Source organism: Mobula hypostoma, chromosome 2 (assembly GCF_963921235.1).
Source record: "Mobula hypostoma chromosome 2, sMobHyp1.1, whole genome shotgun sequence".
Taxonomy (NCBI): Eukaryota; Metazoa; Chordata; class Chondrichthyes; order Myliobatiformes; family Myliobatidae; genus Mobula; species Mobula hypostoma.
In genome coordinates, this window is record NC_086098.1 from 237,097,754 (window position 1) to 237,114,310 (window position 16,557).

The 16,557-nt window shown below is 44.9% G+C and overlaps 1 pseudogene; it reads right to left on the reverse strand.

Annotated features, from left to right (window-relative positions):
• The window catches only part of LOC134357984 (uncharacterized), a 52,384-nt pseudogene extending 38,223 nt beyond the window's left edge, over window positions 1-14,161 (reverse strand).
• Between the last annotated feature and the right edge of the window lie 2,396 nt (window positions 14,162-16,557).

Below are 16,557 nucleotides of genomic sequence, written 5' to 3' on the forward strand. Positions count from 1 at the left end.
GTGGGCCAGCAGTGCTAAAGCACCACCTCCCACTGGTGAGCTTAAAAAACTTGGCACCTGCCTCTATCAGAGTTGTTGGTCACTTCCATCCAACAGATAGTCTACTCTTCAGGTGTCTATGCAACTACTGAAGGGTTTACAAGATATGTATACACAGTCTGACTATCTGCCCCTCTGGACATACTTGGTCCACACCCATGCTGATCCTTTCTCTGCTGCCTGAGCTACAGCCCTGCTGGTTGACTTGGTCTCTCTTCTAGTGAAGCCAAGGTCACGCAGCCACTTCTGGAGAGTGAACGCAATAAACCCACGACAGCCTACTTCGAATGGATAGCATGAGACCTTCCACCCTCTGTCTCTGCACTCTGATCTCAACTCTGCATACTTGGTTAACTTGCGCTCGTGGGCCTCATCGATGTTGTCTTCCCAGGGGACTGTGAGTTCACCAATAACCGCTTTCTACTGGTGTCAGACCATACGATTATATCTGGACGCAATGTTGTAAAAGCTATTTGCTCAGGGAAACTGCCTTTCCCGTCTAAGTCAGCCTTGACACACCAATCATTGGCTGAAGAAAGTATGCTTGATCCTGAACCTATGCTGCACACCCTTGACTTGGAACCTTCTTTCACAAATGATATGCGATGTTCTGTGCAGCATGGGGCATGAGATAAGTTGTGCTGCAGTACTCTCTGCTCAACCGCTTCTGTTACAACTTTGAGAACGTTGTTATGTCTCCACGTGTACATACCGCTGGAAAGATTGACTCTGCATGCACTCAAGATATGTTGAAGTGTTCCCTTCTCGCCACAAGCAGCACACCTGTCTGTCTTATCTTCATACCAGGTGCTGAAGTAACCGACCATTAATCCTGTACTCAGCCTACTGATTTGTCCTTCCAAAATGCATCACCTTACACTTGTCCGGATTGAACTACATCTGTCAGTTTTCTGCCCAACCCTGCATCCTGTCTATATCCTCTTGTAACCTTCGACAACCTACAGCTCCATCCACAACTCCTCCAATCTTCGTGTCATCCGCAAATTTACTGACCCATCTTTCCGCCTCTTCATCCAGGTCATTTATAAAAATCACAAAGAGCAGGGATCCCAGGACAGATCCTTGCGGCACGCCACTAGTCACCGACGTCCAGGCAAAATACTTTCCTTCCACTACTACTCTCTGCTTTCTTCCTGCAAGCCAATTTTTTATCCAAACAGCCAAGGTTCCACTGATCCCATGCCTCATAACTTTCTGGATGAGTCTCTCGTGGGGGACCTTGTGAAATGCCTTGCTAAAATCCATGTAGACCACATCTACCGCCCTACCCTCCTCAATTTCTTTTGTTATCTCTTCAGAAACTCAGTGAGGTCCGTGAGGCACGACCTTCCCTTCAAAAAGGCATGTTGACTATAGAACATAGAACATAGAATAGTACAGCACATTACAGCACTTCGGCCCACAAAGTTGTGCCGACCCTCAAACACTGCCTCCCATATGACCCCCCACCTTAAATTCCTCCATATACCTGTCTTGTAGTCCCTTAAACTTCACGAGTGTATCTGCCTCCACCACTGACTCAGAGAGTACATTCCACGCACCAAACACTCTCTGAGTAAAAAACCTTCCTCTAATATCCTCCTTGAACTTCCCACCCCTTACCTTAAAGCCATGTCCTCTTGTATTGAGCAGTGGTGCCCTGGGGAAGAGGCGCTGGCTATCCACTCTATCTATTCCTCTTATTATCTTGTACACAACTATCACGTCTCCTCTCATCCTCCTTCTCTCCAAAGAGTAAAGCCCTAGCTCCCTTAATCTCTGATCATAATGCATACTCTCTAAACCAGGCAGCATCCTGGTAAATCTCCCCTGTACCCTTTCCAATGCTTCCACATCCTTCCTCTAGTGAAGCGACTATCCTTGAGTCGACTTTACTTCTCTAAATGTTTGTAGATCCTATCCTTAAGAATCCTATCCAGTAGTTTACATACCACCGACGTAAGACTCACTGGTCTATAGTTCCCAGGATCCTCCCTATTACCTTTTTTAAACAAGGGAAATACAAAGTACATTTGCCGTTCTCCAACCCTCCGGCACCTCCCCTGAAGCTAAAGAGGATTCAAAGATCATAGATACTGCTCCAGCGATCTCTTCTCTCACTTCCCACAGCAACCTGCGGTATATCACGTCTGGTCCTGGGGACTTATCAATCTTGATGTTTTTACGAAGATCAAACACTTCTACTTCCTTAATCTCCACATTGTCCAGCACACAGGCCTGTTCTATTTCGATCTCACCCTGATAGATGTCTTTTACACTTGTGAATACTGAAGCAAAGTATTCATTTAGGACCTCCCCAACCTCCACCGCCTCCAGGCACGTGTTGCCTTCTTTATCCTTTAGCGGCCCCACCTTCATTCTTGTCATCTTTCTGTTCTTCACATACGCATAGAACGCCTTGGGGTTTTCCTTAATCCTACATGCCAAGGCCTTCTCATACTCCCTTCGAGCTCTCCTAAATCCTTTCTTAAGCTCAATCATGGCTACCCTATAATTCTCATGAACCCCTCCTGCTTCCTGCTTCTTATATCTAACCTATGCTTTCTTCTTCCACTTGACGAATTGCCTCACGTGTTTCGTCAGCCACGATTCCCTTTTCCTACCATTTTTCCCTTGTCTCAGTCGGACAAACCTATCCTGAACCCAGCACAAGTGGTCCTTAAAATTCCTCCGCGATATTTCTGTGCTTTTACTCTTGAAGATCTGTTTCCAATTTACTCTCGCTAATTCCAGCTTCATCCCTTCGTAGTTAGCCCTTCCCCAGTTTCACACTTTCCCATTTTGTCCGTTTTTTCCCGTTTTCCATAGCTATACTGAAGCTAATGGAGTTGTGGTCACTCTCACCAAATGCTCCCCCACTAAGAGGCCTGCCACCTGACCAGGTTCATTACCCAGAACTAGATCCAATATGGCCTCTCCTCTCGAGGCCTGTCCACCAACTGTGTCAGGAATCCTTCTTGAACACACCTGACAAATTCAGCCCCATCTATGCCCCTTGCAGTCAATATGAGGGAAGTTGAAATCACCCATAGCTACAACCCTGTATTTCCTGCACCATTCTAAATTCTGCCTGCTTACCTGCTTCTCGGTATCCCGAGGGCTATTTGGGGGCCTATGGACTACTCCCAGCGCAGCGATTGATCCCTTCCTATATCTGACGTCCACCCAAACCGATTAGTGGATACTCCCTCTGCAGCGTCCTTCCTTTATATAGCTGTGATACTACCCTGACCAGCAATGCTACTCCCCCCCGACCTTTTCTACCTCCCATTCTATTCCTTTTAAAACACCTAAACCCCGGTACCTGCGTCAGCCAGTCTTACCCTTACTCCAGCTAAGTTTCAGTAACGGCCACAACATCGCAGTTCCACTTACTGATCCATGCTCTAAGTTCATCCCCTTTTTTCCTAATACTCCTAGCGTTGAAATAGGCACATTTCAACTTCTCGAACTGGCTATATTTATGTTTTGTCCCCTGCCCGTCCTTTCTCGCCAACTCAGAACACATAGCATCATGCCCTTGTCCTTCTACCCTAATCTCTGCACTCACATTCTGATTCCCACCCCCTGCCAAACCGGTTTAAACCCTCCCCAGCAGCTCTAGCGAACCTGCCCGCCAGGATATTGGTCCCTTTCCAGTTCAGGTGCAGCCCGTCCTTTTTGTACAGGTCAAACCTTCCCCAGAAGAGGTCCCAATGATCCAGAAACCTGAATCCCTGCGCCCTGCACCAACTCTTCAGCCAGGCATTCATCTGCTATGACTTACTGTTCCTACCCTCTCTGTCTCAGTGCATGGGGAGCAATCCCGAGATTACCACCCTGATGTCCTGCTTTTTAACTTCTTTCCTAACTCTCTCTATATAGAAGTATTTATAGAAGCATTTCTTTACTCATTTGATGACTCCTGCCATGTAACTCCAGCAAGAAGACATAGGGTAAATGCATCGGTTAACGACGAAAATTGCAATGTATCAGGGGAACATGAAGGGGAATTTCTTTCACTCAGAGGACGTTGAGAGTGTGAAACAAGCTGCCAGCGGAAGATTTGGCCGGTTGTCCGATTTCAAAAGTAAAGAGAAATTTGGATACGTAAATTGAATGGAATGGTATGGAGGGCTGTGGCAGGTCGATGGATCTAGACAGATTAATAGTTATTAATAGTTTAACACGGACCAAATAGGTCTAAGGGCCCGTTTCAGTGCTGTTGTACTCTATGACTTTATGACAGGCTGTGTTTAGTTTACTGAGATCCTTAAAATTCTAAGCATCCAGGTAATTCTCTCCCTATCTTATCACACACGATTTGGCATTTGTACCGTTGTGTTTCTGTATCTTAATATAGAGACGTCTATTATTTTAAACAATCTGTAAATTTCTTGAGATCCCCCTCGAGATCCGTCAACGATGCAAAGAACGTCTGTCCTTCTCATCTTAAATGAACTCTTAGACAGCAAATAATATTGCGGAATCTAGCTAGAAACCCCATTAGAAAGGTAGTCCAGTACAGCAAGAATGTTTTAATATTGAAGTTGCATTTTTTCTTCGCACTTCAGGCCTAAATTGGACGACTTGGCATTTGGCTCTGTTGAACGTACCTACCACAACATTCCCGACTGCAAACTTCCTTCAATTTGCATCTTATTGATGGTATCAACATTGCAAATAACATAAACATTCTTTATTTGATTGCATGTGTTTGCGCCAGTTTACATAACGTAAAAATGCCTGATGACAGTGGCTCCGAGTACGGACATTGTGACATACACACAAGAGATTCTGCAGATGCTGGAAATTCAGAATGCTGGAGGAACTCAGAAAGTCAGGGAGCAGCTGTGTAATAAATGACCAATTGACGTTTGTCGAGAGAATAAAGTGTTGAGGTTTTGGACGAGACCCTTCATCAGGAGTTCTGAGGAAGTGTCTCAACCTGAAACTTCGACTTATTATTCCTTTACAACGATGAACCAACCTACTGATTTCCTCCGAAACTTCGTGTGTGTTATTGCGAGATACAGTTGTCCCATCCCAGGGAAACCCCACTCGTAAAGTTGAGTTTGGTCTCATTGGGACCCAGTTACTCTCGCTGAGCCTGCAGATCTGTGTAACACTGCAGCGCTAATTGACCAGTGTCTCGACGTTTACCCTGCTGGGCCAGACCAATGTGGCACTGTACGGATCAGACTGCTGTTGACCAGGACGTGGAATCTGCAGTACCAGGTGTGCTGCAGAATCGCAACATCAGCCAATATGAACCATTCCTCTCACACCTCTCCGCTGTTCTGTGCTATGACCGGTTGCGAGACAGTATGTGTAAGCTGTTTTAATTGAGTCAAGTCACAGGTTTTCCATCCTCTTTATAGTCGATTCAGAATCTTGTCTATCAGCGCCTGCACCTCTCATTTCCTTAAACTCCAGGCATTTTGGCGACTATCTCTCAGGCTGTCCTTCTGGGTCATTTCTCTCCTTTAGGAAGTAAAGGCCACACGATCAGCAGGCTCAGTTGGACCCGAAGACCAAACCTGTTTCCTGTATGGACAGGCGGTCTCCCAACGACACGTGGCGATTACAATCTTCCGCCCTCAAAATGCCTGGTACAGGCTAGCATTTGCTTCCCTCATAGATGTTTCAAAGGTTTCAAAAGTTTCAGAAGTTTCAAAGGTGCATTCAATGTCAGAAAAATGTATACAACATACATCTTAAAATTCTTTTTTTCACAACCTTCCACGAAAATAGAGGAGAGCCCCAAAGAATGAATGTTAAATGTTGGAACCCCAAACTCCGCCCAGGTCTCCCCACCCACGCATAAGCAACGGCAAAGCGACGATCGCCCTCCCCCAACAGCAACAAAGCATCTGTACCCACCACCGAGCACTTAGCGTGCAGCAAAGCATCAATAAAGACACAGACTTGCAGTACCCCAAAGACTATTCGTTCACCCGGTAATTCGACATACCACAGGTTCTCTCTCTGTCTCTCTCTCCCCCCTAATAAGAGAAAAACATGAGCCCCGTTTTACAGCGAGGGGGCGACATAACGAGCAACTCGGTGATTTACGATATTAAAAGTCTGTTGCGTCGCTTTTCGGAGCTCTGTGCACAAAAAAAGTCGTGTCTCTAGGCACACAGCCAGCAGCCAGCTTGCTGCTTTCGATCTACCATGTACTCCCACGCCACACCAATTTCTTGCGGAGTCACCGACCTCGAGCCCGCCCGCCATCAGAGCCACGAAATCCCGGAACCCTGAAGGTGCGCTCGTCTTTTAGACCGCGTCCTTGGTATATTGAGGTCGTGAGGCACCGAGAGGGGGTCCCATTCCCGCAAAGAACCGAAGTCAGCGTGTACCCCAGGTCAGAACCCTGAAAAGGAAAAATAGAGACCTTAAAGAAAGACGATGCAAGCAAAGGAGTCGCCGTTAAGCTCCTAAACTCCTAAGATGTTGTATGGATGTAAAAGATTCCTGTGTTAAGAACCAGCCAAGAAGATATTTGATCCTTAATTTTATTGGTTGTCATAAATTTAAAGTTTTTTTCTTTCCATTTCAGTCGTTATAATAAATAGTATTTCCCAGTGGGCCTTGCTGTGTCTCACTGATAACGAACCATCACACTATACTCTCCCTCTGTTTGATACCAAATCCGGCATTTAGAATTACTTTGTTATACAGAACGGAAGTGGACCCCTTGTTCCAACTCATCCATGGCAAGCAAGTTGCCTACGTGTGATAATCTCAATTACGTGCGTTTGATTATTGTCACACTAAGGTTTTCATATCAATATACCTGCCCAACTGCCTTCTAAACTGCGCAGATTGACCAGCGTTTGCTGTTTCTACCAGCGTATCAGAGATATAACCAAATCAGCGAGGTATTGGATGGTAGCAATATATACAGTAGTGGGATCACGGTGGAGGAGTAATACTCATCTATTTCTGTAAAGTAGAACTATTTAATTAATAGAACACTCAATTGTACTCAGTCCCGAACTTGTCTGAAGGAAAGTGGCGCGTTCTCTCCAGGGACCAGAGGTGAGAGCGATTTCTGAAAAAAAAACACACACGCACACTTTAGTCTGCCACCAAATGCCTTTCAAAATTTGGACTTCTGCTCGTTGCTTGAGTGACCTGAAGGAGTGAAAGAATTTTACGAATAAGTTCCTTTTCCTCTATGTCGAGAATTAGACGGAGGAGCACCGTTAACTTTTTCTGTGTGAATTCACGAAGTTATTATTGCTCTCTTAACAGCTCATTATGAATTTACAGATATAGCAAAAGGGAAGTTAGTTATGGTGAGATCAGCAGTCTGGATGGGAATGCTGAAAGGATTTTTGCCGGAGTGGGGGGGTGGGGTGCTGTGACTTATGCAGTTCTTAACTGTGATGATTATGCATTCAACGATCACTTCTGCTCTGTAGAAAGATTGAGCATCACATCAGTCTCAGGATCTATCTGGAGGACGTATAGTGTATTCTCCCCATTTGAGATTCCCTAATGTTGTAATGCCCTTCTGCCATCTGTTTCTGATATTACAGGCCTGACTTATCATTTTGCCCTGCAGTGCCCAAAACCTGCCACATAATTGCACCTTTTCCTATACGGAATTTGGATCCAATGCATTGCTAGCTTAACAGACTTAAGATAAAACTGATCTCAGAGAACGGACCAAGCTAAAGATAGCGCCAGAAGACAACTTCTCGCATCTTATCAGCGAAACAGTTAAATTGTTCCTATTATAACGTCGCTATTTTAATTTTCAGGGTATCTGGGGTCCTGACAGGATTCCCGTTCTTGGAGCTCACTGATCGGCCGTGTTTCGATACGTCCAGGGCCGGCATGAAGTCGGAGACCTTCGGCGGCCATGTGGACGCAGATTCTCGCCAGTGTCGCGAAGAGAAGCGACAGCGGCTACTGGAGGGTTCTGCACTTGTTGACCCCTCTCTCTCTCTCTCATTCTCTCTCTCTCTCTCTCTCTCTCTCTCTTTCTCTTTCTCTCTCTCTCTCTCTCTCTCTCTCTCTCTCTCTCTTTCAATGGTGAGGGTGTGTTTGCTGCCGATTCACGCGTCGAACTCGAACTGAGAAGCAATGAAGGAGCGATATCTGTCTCTCTATTGTGTTATGTACCGCTAGGGTTCATATTTTCTGTGGACTGTCACTTTAAAAAGTCGGGAGAATGAATCTTGGACACTGTTTGAGCTGTTACAGAGCGACAGAGGGACGAAGCCTGCCTTGAGATGGTGTTTATACGAAGTCTAAAGCGTGCTTACACTTACACAAGGACGCTGCCTGCCCGTGAGTTCTTACACAGAGACAGACAGAGAGAGAGAGAGAGAGCAACGAACAGCTCGTGGTCGCCATGGTGACCGAGGGCGGTGTTATTTGATGGACAGCTGGTGGTCAGCATGCTTAGATAAATACAAGGTCAGCTAGTTGTTAGCCAGACACACATGGTTTTGGACACTGGATGAGCTATGTGTGCCCACAGAAAGGTGGGTTTTGGAGGATCGATCGGGAGAATCGATCAGTGGCTCTCGCAGTGTGGAAAAGGAGTGACCGGTGGGAAGTTATCAGTGTGTCCAACTGTTGCCTGGGTTGATAACTTTAACACAGAAGATGGTCTCCTTTTTGTGGTCACATTCGGTGACTTTAAAGGATTTCGGAGGACAACAGAGGATCGACGGCATCGGCTTACTCGGTCAATCACAACACCTCTCTCTCTCTCCATCATTACTCAACTCAATAACATAAACTGAACTAACATCATTTACCCATCATCGAAAGACTGTATCCATCTAGCTCCTAAGCTTGAAGAAGCTTTGCTTTTATATATTTCCACACTTATATATGCATGAACTCTGCTAACCTGATTTATATGGTTATATATTACTGTATTGCGTCGTTACTAATAAAATAGCTTATGTTAACAGCAATACCAGACTCCAGCTGTTTTCCATTTCTGCTGGTTCCGTCTTGCCTCACTGGTTACATTCCTAAACTCATAAGATCGGGGCAAGGGATGTGAGATGATGATTGCCTGTATATATTCCATTTGTATCTGTCCTAATGATAAGGTGTGGCACATGATCTGGACAACACTCAAGCAAGGCTGGTGGGAGGAAGCATCATTAACACTGCACACTGTAACTGTAGTGTGAATTTTATCTGCTCCACAACACTTCCCCGAGTCTTTTCATTCAACAGACAGTGTGTCTACCAGCCTGTGATTGGTCAATCCGCACTTGGATATTGCGAGCAATTTGGAACCCTTATCTGAGATAGGGTGCGTTGGCATTGGAGATGGTCAAGAGGAGGTTCACAAGAATAAGCCTGGGAATAAAAGGTTTAATGTATGAAGATTGGGGTAGGGGGTGGGGGGGGGCGGGCGGTTGGGGATATCTCCTTGACACGTATCGAATATGGAAAGGTCTAGGAAGTGTTACGTACCCCGTAACTGGGTTGCCAAACCAGCAGAAATGGATCACTCAGTTGGAGTCTGGAGTACTAGAACTAAGAAAGTTTTATTAAAGAAACAAGCAACACATTAATCGAAAGGATAATAAATGCAACAGTTCAGCGATGATAAACGCACATGTGCACAGAATTAAGATAACAGCATCAATCAAGCTCTATCGTTGTCTAGGGGTAAATGACCAATTTCAAAATGACTCAAAGTTCAGTCCAGTTAGTAGTTCAGTTCGCAGTAATCGTTGCCATGGCGGTGGACAACGTGGGGGAAGAGAGACAGAGAGAACAGGAACAACTCATCATTCAGAACGGCTTCACTCACAGACCAGCGAGATGGCTCACCAACAGCTTTTGGGCGGGTCCTTGGTGATGTCACCTGAGGTCACCGACTGTGACCCCTCCTCCAGATGCGGTCGATCCTCTGCAGTGAACCCGGCACCCAGGCAAGGGCGGACACACACCGGGTTCCCGCTGATCGTACCTTTCCACCCTTGCCATGCACTTCTCACCCACTCGTGAGAGGCGCACCGCTTCCAGGGTCTCGTTACCTCGGGTGGCGTGTGTGTCTGTCTTAGCGAACCTGTCCCTTTTTATCCCCCTGCTGGGGTATCGCCTGTCCATCACTTCAAACAGTTCAGGGTTCAAAGGGGGGAGCCGCTCCAGACAGCTCTTCCTCCCACATCCCTTCATTACACATCTCCAGACGCTGCTCCATTGTTCCTTATCTCTCCTTCCCCTGAGGGCAGGTGGCAGACCAACTGCTGATGCCACTGATGCTAGCCCAGGCCAGCAAACATCTTAATTTTATGTGTATTCTCGTAACAGAAGAAGGGATGTGGAGAGAATATATCCTAAATTAGGGGAGTCTAGGACCAGATGAACATCCTCAGAATAGAAGGAAATTACTTTAGAACACTGTTGTTGAGATATACCGTCAGAGATTGGCGAATCTATGGAGATTATTGCCGCAGTCATCTGTGAAGCCCATGCCGTTGGGTATATTTAAAAGAACAGTTGATAGGTTCATGATTAGTTAGGACATCAAACGTTCTGGAGAGAAGGCAGGAGAATTGGGTTGAAAAGGATAATAAAGCAGCCATTATGAAATGGCGAGCAGTCTTGATGAGCCTAATTGTCTAAACCTGCTCCTATGTCTTCTTTGTCACCTCCAGTACTCATCCTCCATATCATCATTCAACAGTTGTTATTGAGCAGAAAGTGTGAGATGTTGAATTTTGGGCATTCAAATTAGAGTATGGGCTATATATTGAATAGCAGCGCGGTGTGGTGGACCTGAGACCTGGCAGTATAAGTGCAAAGTTCGCTGAAAGCACTCGTTTAAACAATTTATCGATCCTCAAAATCATCGAACTCCGTAACTGTTGCTTGACGCACTGAGTACTTCCAGCATTCTGTATTTTCCTCGATGTTTTAAGTAAGCTTCCAAAATACTCTTCAATAGTAATATAGATCTAGACATCTGTTACGCGGAGATGTTCCAGACGTCTCCATAGTATATTTGTAAAACTTTGCTAAAGTCGTTGTAGTTATAGCACATTTCCTGAACCCACTAATGAAATATAGCCGGTTTTGTTGCTGCTTTGCAATTGGGTCAATGTGTTAGGCCCAGGATAGACCTTTCGAGCTATTGACACTCAGAAACTTAAAACAGCTCACAATTTCCACTATTCATCCCTTGATGAGAACTGTTGTGTGTTCGCTGGACTTTCCCTGCCTGAGGTCACAGTTAAAACCTTTGACGCTAAGTGCGAGGCTGTTGTTCCGATACCACTCAACCAGCTGTTCTATCTCATTCTTCTACACCTCCTCGTCACTGCCAACAGTAGATGTGCCCTCGGTAAATTTATAGATGGCGTCAGAGCTTTGCCTCGCCATACATACATGGGTGTAGAGAGAGTAGAGCAATGGGCGAAGTATGGGTAATTTAGGTGTCCTGTGTTAATGGTCACTGAGGAGGAGATATTATTTCCAATCGCATTGACTGTGGTCTCTAGATGAGGACGTCAGGAATCTTGTTGCAAAGGGTGGCACAGAGGCCCAGACTTTTGATGTTGTAGATTAATACTGAGGGTATGATGGGAAAGAACGTTGTGCTGTAATAAATAAACAGTAGACTTACTACTGTTCCCCTAAGAAGCAGGTATACTCCATTGGATACTGCAGTGGTGGGGAATTGACCTATCGGGGCACAGTAGCATCAACCTGGCCAGTTGCACTGTGTCGGTGTCTGAAGCGTAGCAGGGAGGGGTAAATTCAGGTAGAGTGGCAGTGATAGGAGTCTCTATATTTATAGGGACTGACAGGAAAATCTGCTGCCGCGACTGAAAAGACAGGATGGTGTGTTTCTTCCCCGGTGCTTGGGTCCAGGATGTATCAGTGCGGCAGCAGAAGACTCTCTAAAGGGAGCAAGAGTAGCCAAAGATGGCGGTGCACATGGACCCCAATGAAATAGTAGAATGAAGATGTTCTCCCCAGTGATCATAGGGATTTAGGGAAAATGCTAAAGAACAGAAGCTTCAAACTAGCAATCTCTGGATTACTCAAATTCCATGTGCTGATCAAGGCAAGAATACGAAGATTGGTTAGATGAATGAGTGCCTGGGAAAGTGGTGCACGGAGTAGCAGTTCCGAATTCTGGATCATTGGGATTTCTTCTGGAGAGGTAATGACCTGTACAAAAAGGAACGTTTACGCCTGATTCCGAGAGGGTAGGTTTGGTAGTGCTTTTGGGCGGGGGGGGGGAGCGGGGGGGTGACTGTGTTTTAAACTAAGTTGGCAGAGGGATAGGAACCGAACTATTCGGGCTGACGATGGGGTATACAAGTCGGTGTAGTGTGTAGTGTGAGGTCTGAGGATGGACCGGAAGATCAGAGGCGAAATTTGCAGTAAGCACGACGAGATGAAATGTAGCTTGGCACCAAAATCTAACGGGGTAATAGATGAAGGTAGATGATCATGAAGCGCAGTTAGAGATTGGTAGGTATAACGTTGTGGGTATCATTGACACATAGCCAAAAGAAGAGTTTAATGTCCAAGAAGACACCTTCTATCAAACGGACAGGCAAGTATACAGCAAGGGTGCAACGACACCATTGTTTAAAAAAATGAAATCAAATCCTTAGAAAGTGGTGACCTAGGATTAGAAGATGTCGAATCTTTATGGCTACAGTTAAGAAACAGCAAGGTGAAAAAGTTCCTGCTGGGAATATATTCAGGCTCCGACAAGTAACCAGGATGACGGATATGAATTTCAATGGGAAATAGAAATGGCATGCATAAGAACAATGTTACGACTACCATGTGGGATATCAGTGTGCAGGTAGATTGGAAAAATCATGTTGCTGCTAGAACCCAAGAGAGGGAGTTTCTAGAATGCTTAGGAGATGGCTTTTAGAGCAGCTTGTGGTTTAATCCTTTCGGGAAATGAGCTGCCAGGGCAAGTGCTGAATATGAACTCAATTTCACAATTTAGGAGAAGTTTCGATAGCTACATGGATGGCAGGGGTGTGGTGGCCTATAGTCCGGCTGCAGCTCAATGGGACTAGCTAGTTTAAATGGTTCATCACAGACTAGATTGGCCGAAGCTCCTGTTTCTGTGCTGTACTTTTCTATGACCCAATGACTCCACCTAATGAAGTAGATATGATTAGGCAGCTTAGGGAATAGGAACTCTTGGGAGGCAGTGATCATAATGTGATGGAATTCACCACGCAGTTAGGGAGGGAGATGATAGAGCCAGGTATATCAGTACTATGCGGACTAAAGGGAATGACAAAGGTGTGAGAAAGAGGCTGGTCAGTATAGATTGGAATAGGACACAAGCAGGAAGGAAGGCAGAACAGCGATGTCTGGCGTTTCTAAGAGCAAATTGCAAGACGTCGGACAGCTACAACCCAAAGATGAACAAGTAGGTTAAAGAGAATATGAGACAACCGTCTGTAACATGGGAAGTCAAAGACAACATAACAACAACAGGGAGGGTACGTAATATAACAAAAAAAAGTAGTGAGAAGTTCGAGGATCTGAAAGATTTTAATTACCAGCAGAAAGAAGGTAACTGAAAAAAGAACCATAATGAGAGAAAGGGTGAAATATGAAGGTGAGGTAGCCAAAATAACAACAAGGATCCCAGAAATATTTTTAGATATGTAATAACAAAATAGAGGTGGTAGTGGATATTGTTCCTCGGGAATATACCGTTGGCGAGGGCGTAATGGGGGACAACGAAATGGCGAATGACAGCGGGTTTTCTATCAGTGTTCACTGTGGAAGACAACAACGGTATGCCAGAAAATCGTGTGTGTCAGAAGGTTGAAGTAAGTGTACTTGCTATTACTAAGGAGAAGGCAATTGGGAAGCTAAAAAGTCTGAAGGTAGATAATTCACATGACAACGTGGACTACACGCAGGGTTCTGAAAGAGGCAACTTGAGATTGTGAGGGCATTGGCAATAATCTTTCAAGAACTATTCGGTTCTGGAATGTTAATAGATTTTTAAAAGTCTCAAAATTATATTGCTTACTGAAGTACCCATGGCTGCCGTAGCGCTAAGCGGGGATATTTTACGATTCTCTTCGGAGATACACGCAAAGCGACGCCATTTGTCGGCGCCAACTTGTAGCATGACGATAAAACATTATACTCTTCAGTGGTGTGAATATACGAGGGGTGATTGATAAGTTCGTGGCCTACGGTAGACGGAGTCAATTTTAGAAAACCTAGCACTTTTCTTTTTCCTACGTTTACACACTTAGTCCAGCGGTCGTGGAGCATATGGATCCCTTCTCTGTAGAAGTCGGCGTCTTGGACCTCCAGAAAGTGGTCCACAGCAGGGGTGATTGATATGTTCGTGGCCCAAGGTAAAAGGAGGTGAATTATTAACTTCAAACGTTCTGCATTTTCACTCAAAGAGTTGAACTCCACGTGCATGTAACAAGAGCTGTATAACTCATCTCCTTCTACCTAAAGCCAACGAACTTATCAATCACGCTGGTGGGAGTTGTGTACAGGCCACCTAACAGTAGTAGTGAGGTTGGGGATGGTATTAAACAGGAAATTAGAAATGTGTGCAATAAAGGAACAGCAGTTATAATGGGTGACTTCAATCTACATACAGATTGGGTGAACCAAATTGGTAAGGGTGCTCAGGAAGAGGATTTCTTGGAATGTATGCGGGATGGTTTTTTGAACCAACATGTCGAGGAACCAACTAGAGAGCAGGCTATTCTAGACTGAGAATTGAGCAATGAGGAAGGGTTAATTAGCAATCTTGTCCTGAGAGGACCCTTGGGTAAGAGTGACCATAATATGGTGGAATTCTTTATTAAGATGGACAGTAACATAGTTAATTCAGAAACAAAGGTTCTGAACTTAAAGAAGGGCAACTTTGAAGGTATGGAAAGTGGATTACCTAAGATAGACTGGCAAATAACACTAAAGGTTTGACGGTGGATATGCAATGGCAAGCATTTAAAGATCGCATGGATAAACTACAACAATTGTTCATCCCAGTTTCGCAAAAGAATAAATCAAGGAAGGTAGCTCACCCGTGGCTGACAAGGGAAATTAGGGATAGTATCAATTCCAAAGAAGAAGCATACACATTATCCAGAAAAAGTGGGTCACCTTAGGACTGGGAGAAATTCAGAGTCCAGCAGAGGAAGACAAAGGGCTTAATTAGGAAGGGGAAAAAAAGATTATGAGTGAAAACTGGCAGCGAAAATAAAAACTGACTGTAAAAGCTTCTATAGATATGTGAAAAGAAAAAGATTGGTTAAGACAAATGTGGGACCCCTACAGACAGAAACAGGTGAATTGATTATGGGGAGCAAGGACATGACAGACTAATTGAATAACTACTTTGGTTCTGTCTTCACTAAGAAGGACATAAATAATCTTCCGGAAATAGTAGGGGACAGAGGGTCCAATGAGATGGTGGAACTGAGGGAAATACATGTTAGTAGGGAAGTGGTGTTAGGTAAATTGAAGGGATTAAAGGCAGATAAATCCCCAGGGCCAGATGGTCTGCATCCCAGAGTGCTTAAGGAAGTAGTCCAAGAAATAGTGGATGCATTAGTGATAATTTTTCAAAACTCTTTAGATTCTGGACTAGTTCCTGAGGATTGGAGAGTAGCTAATGTAAACCCACTTTTTAAAAAAGGAGGGAGAGAGAAACCGGGGAATTATAGACCGGTTAGCCTGACATCGGTGGTGGGGAAAATGCTGGAGTCAGTTATCAAAGATGTGATAACAGCACATTTGGAAAGCGGTGAAATCGTAGGACAAAGTCAGCATGGATTTGTGAAAGGAAAATCACGTCTGACGAATCTCATAGAATTTTTTGAGGTTGTAACTAGTAGGGTGGATAGGGGAGAACCAGTGGATGTGGGAAATCTGGATTTTCAAAAGGCTTTTGACAAGGTCCCACACAGGAGATTAGTGTGCAAATTTAAAGCACACAGTATTGGGGGTAAGGTACTGATGGGGATAGAGAATTGGTTGGCAGATAGGAAGCAACGAGTGGGAATAAACGGGACCTTTTCAGAATGGCAGGCAGTGACTAGTGGGGTACCGCAAGGCTCAGTGCTGGGGCCCCAGTTGTTTACAATATATATTAATGACTTAGATGAGGGAATTAAATGCAGCATCTCCAAGTTCGCGGATGACACGAAGCTGGGCGGCAGTGTGTTAGCTGTGAGGAGGATGCTAAGACGATGCAGGGTGACTTGGATAGGTTAGGTGAGTGGGCAAATTTATGGCAGATGCAATTTAATGTGGATAAATGTGAGGTTATCCACTTTGGTGGCAAAAACAAGAAAACAGATTATTATCTGAATGGTGGCCGATTAGGAAAAGGGCAGGTGCAAAGATACCTGGGTGTCATTATACACCAGTCATTGAAAGCTGGCATGCAGGTACAGCAGGCGGTGAAAAAGGCGAATGGTATGCTGGCATTCATAGCAAGAGGATTCGAGTACAGGAGCAGGGAGGTACTGCTGCTGTTGTAGAAGGCCTTGGTGA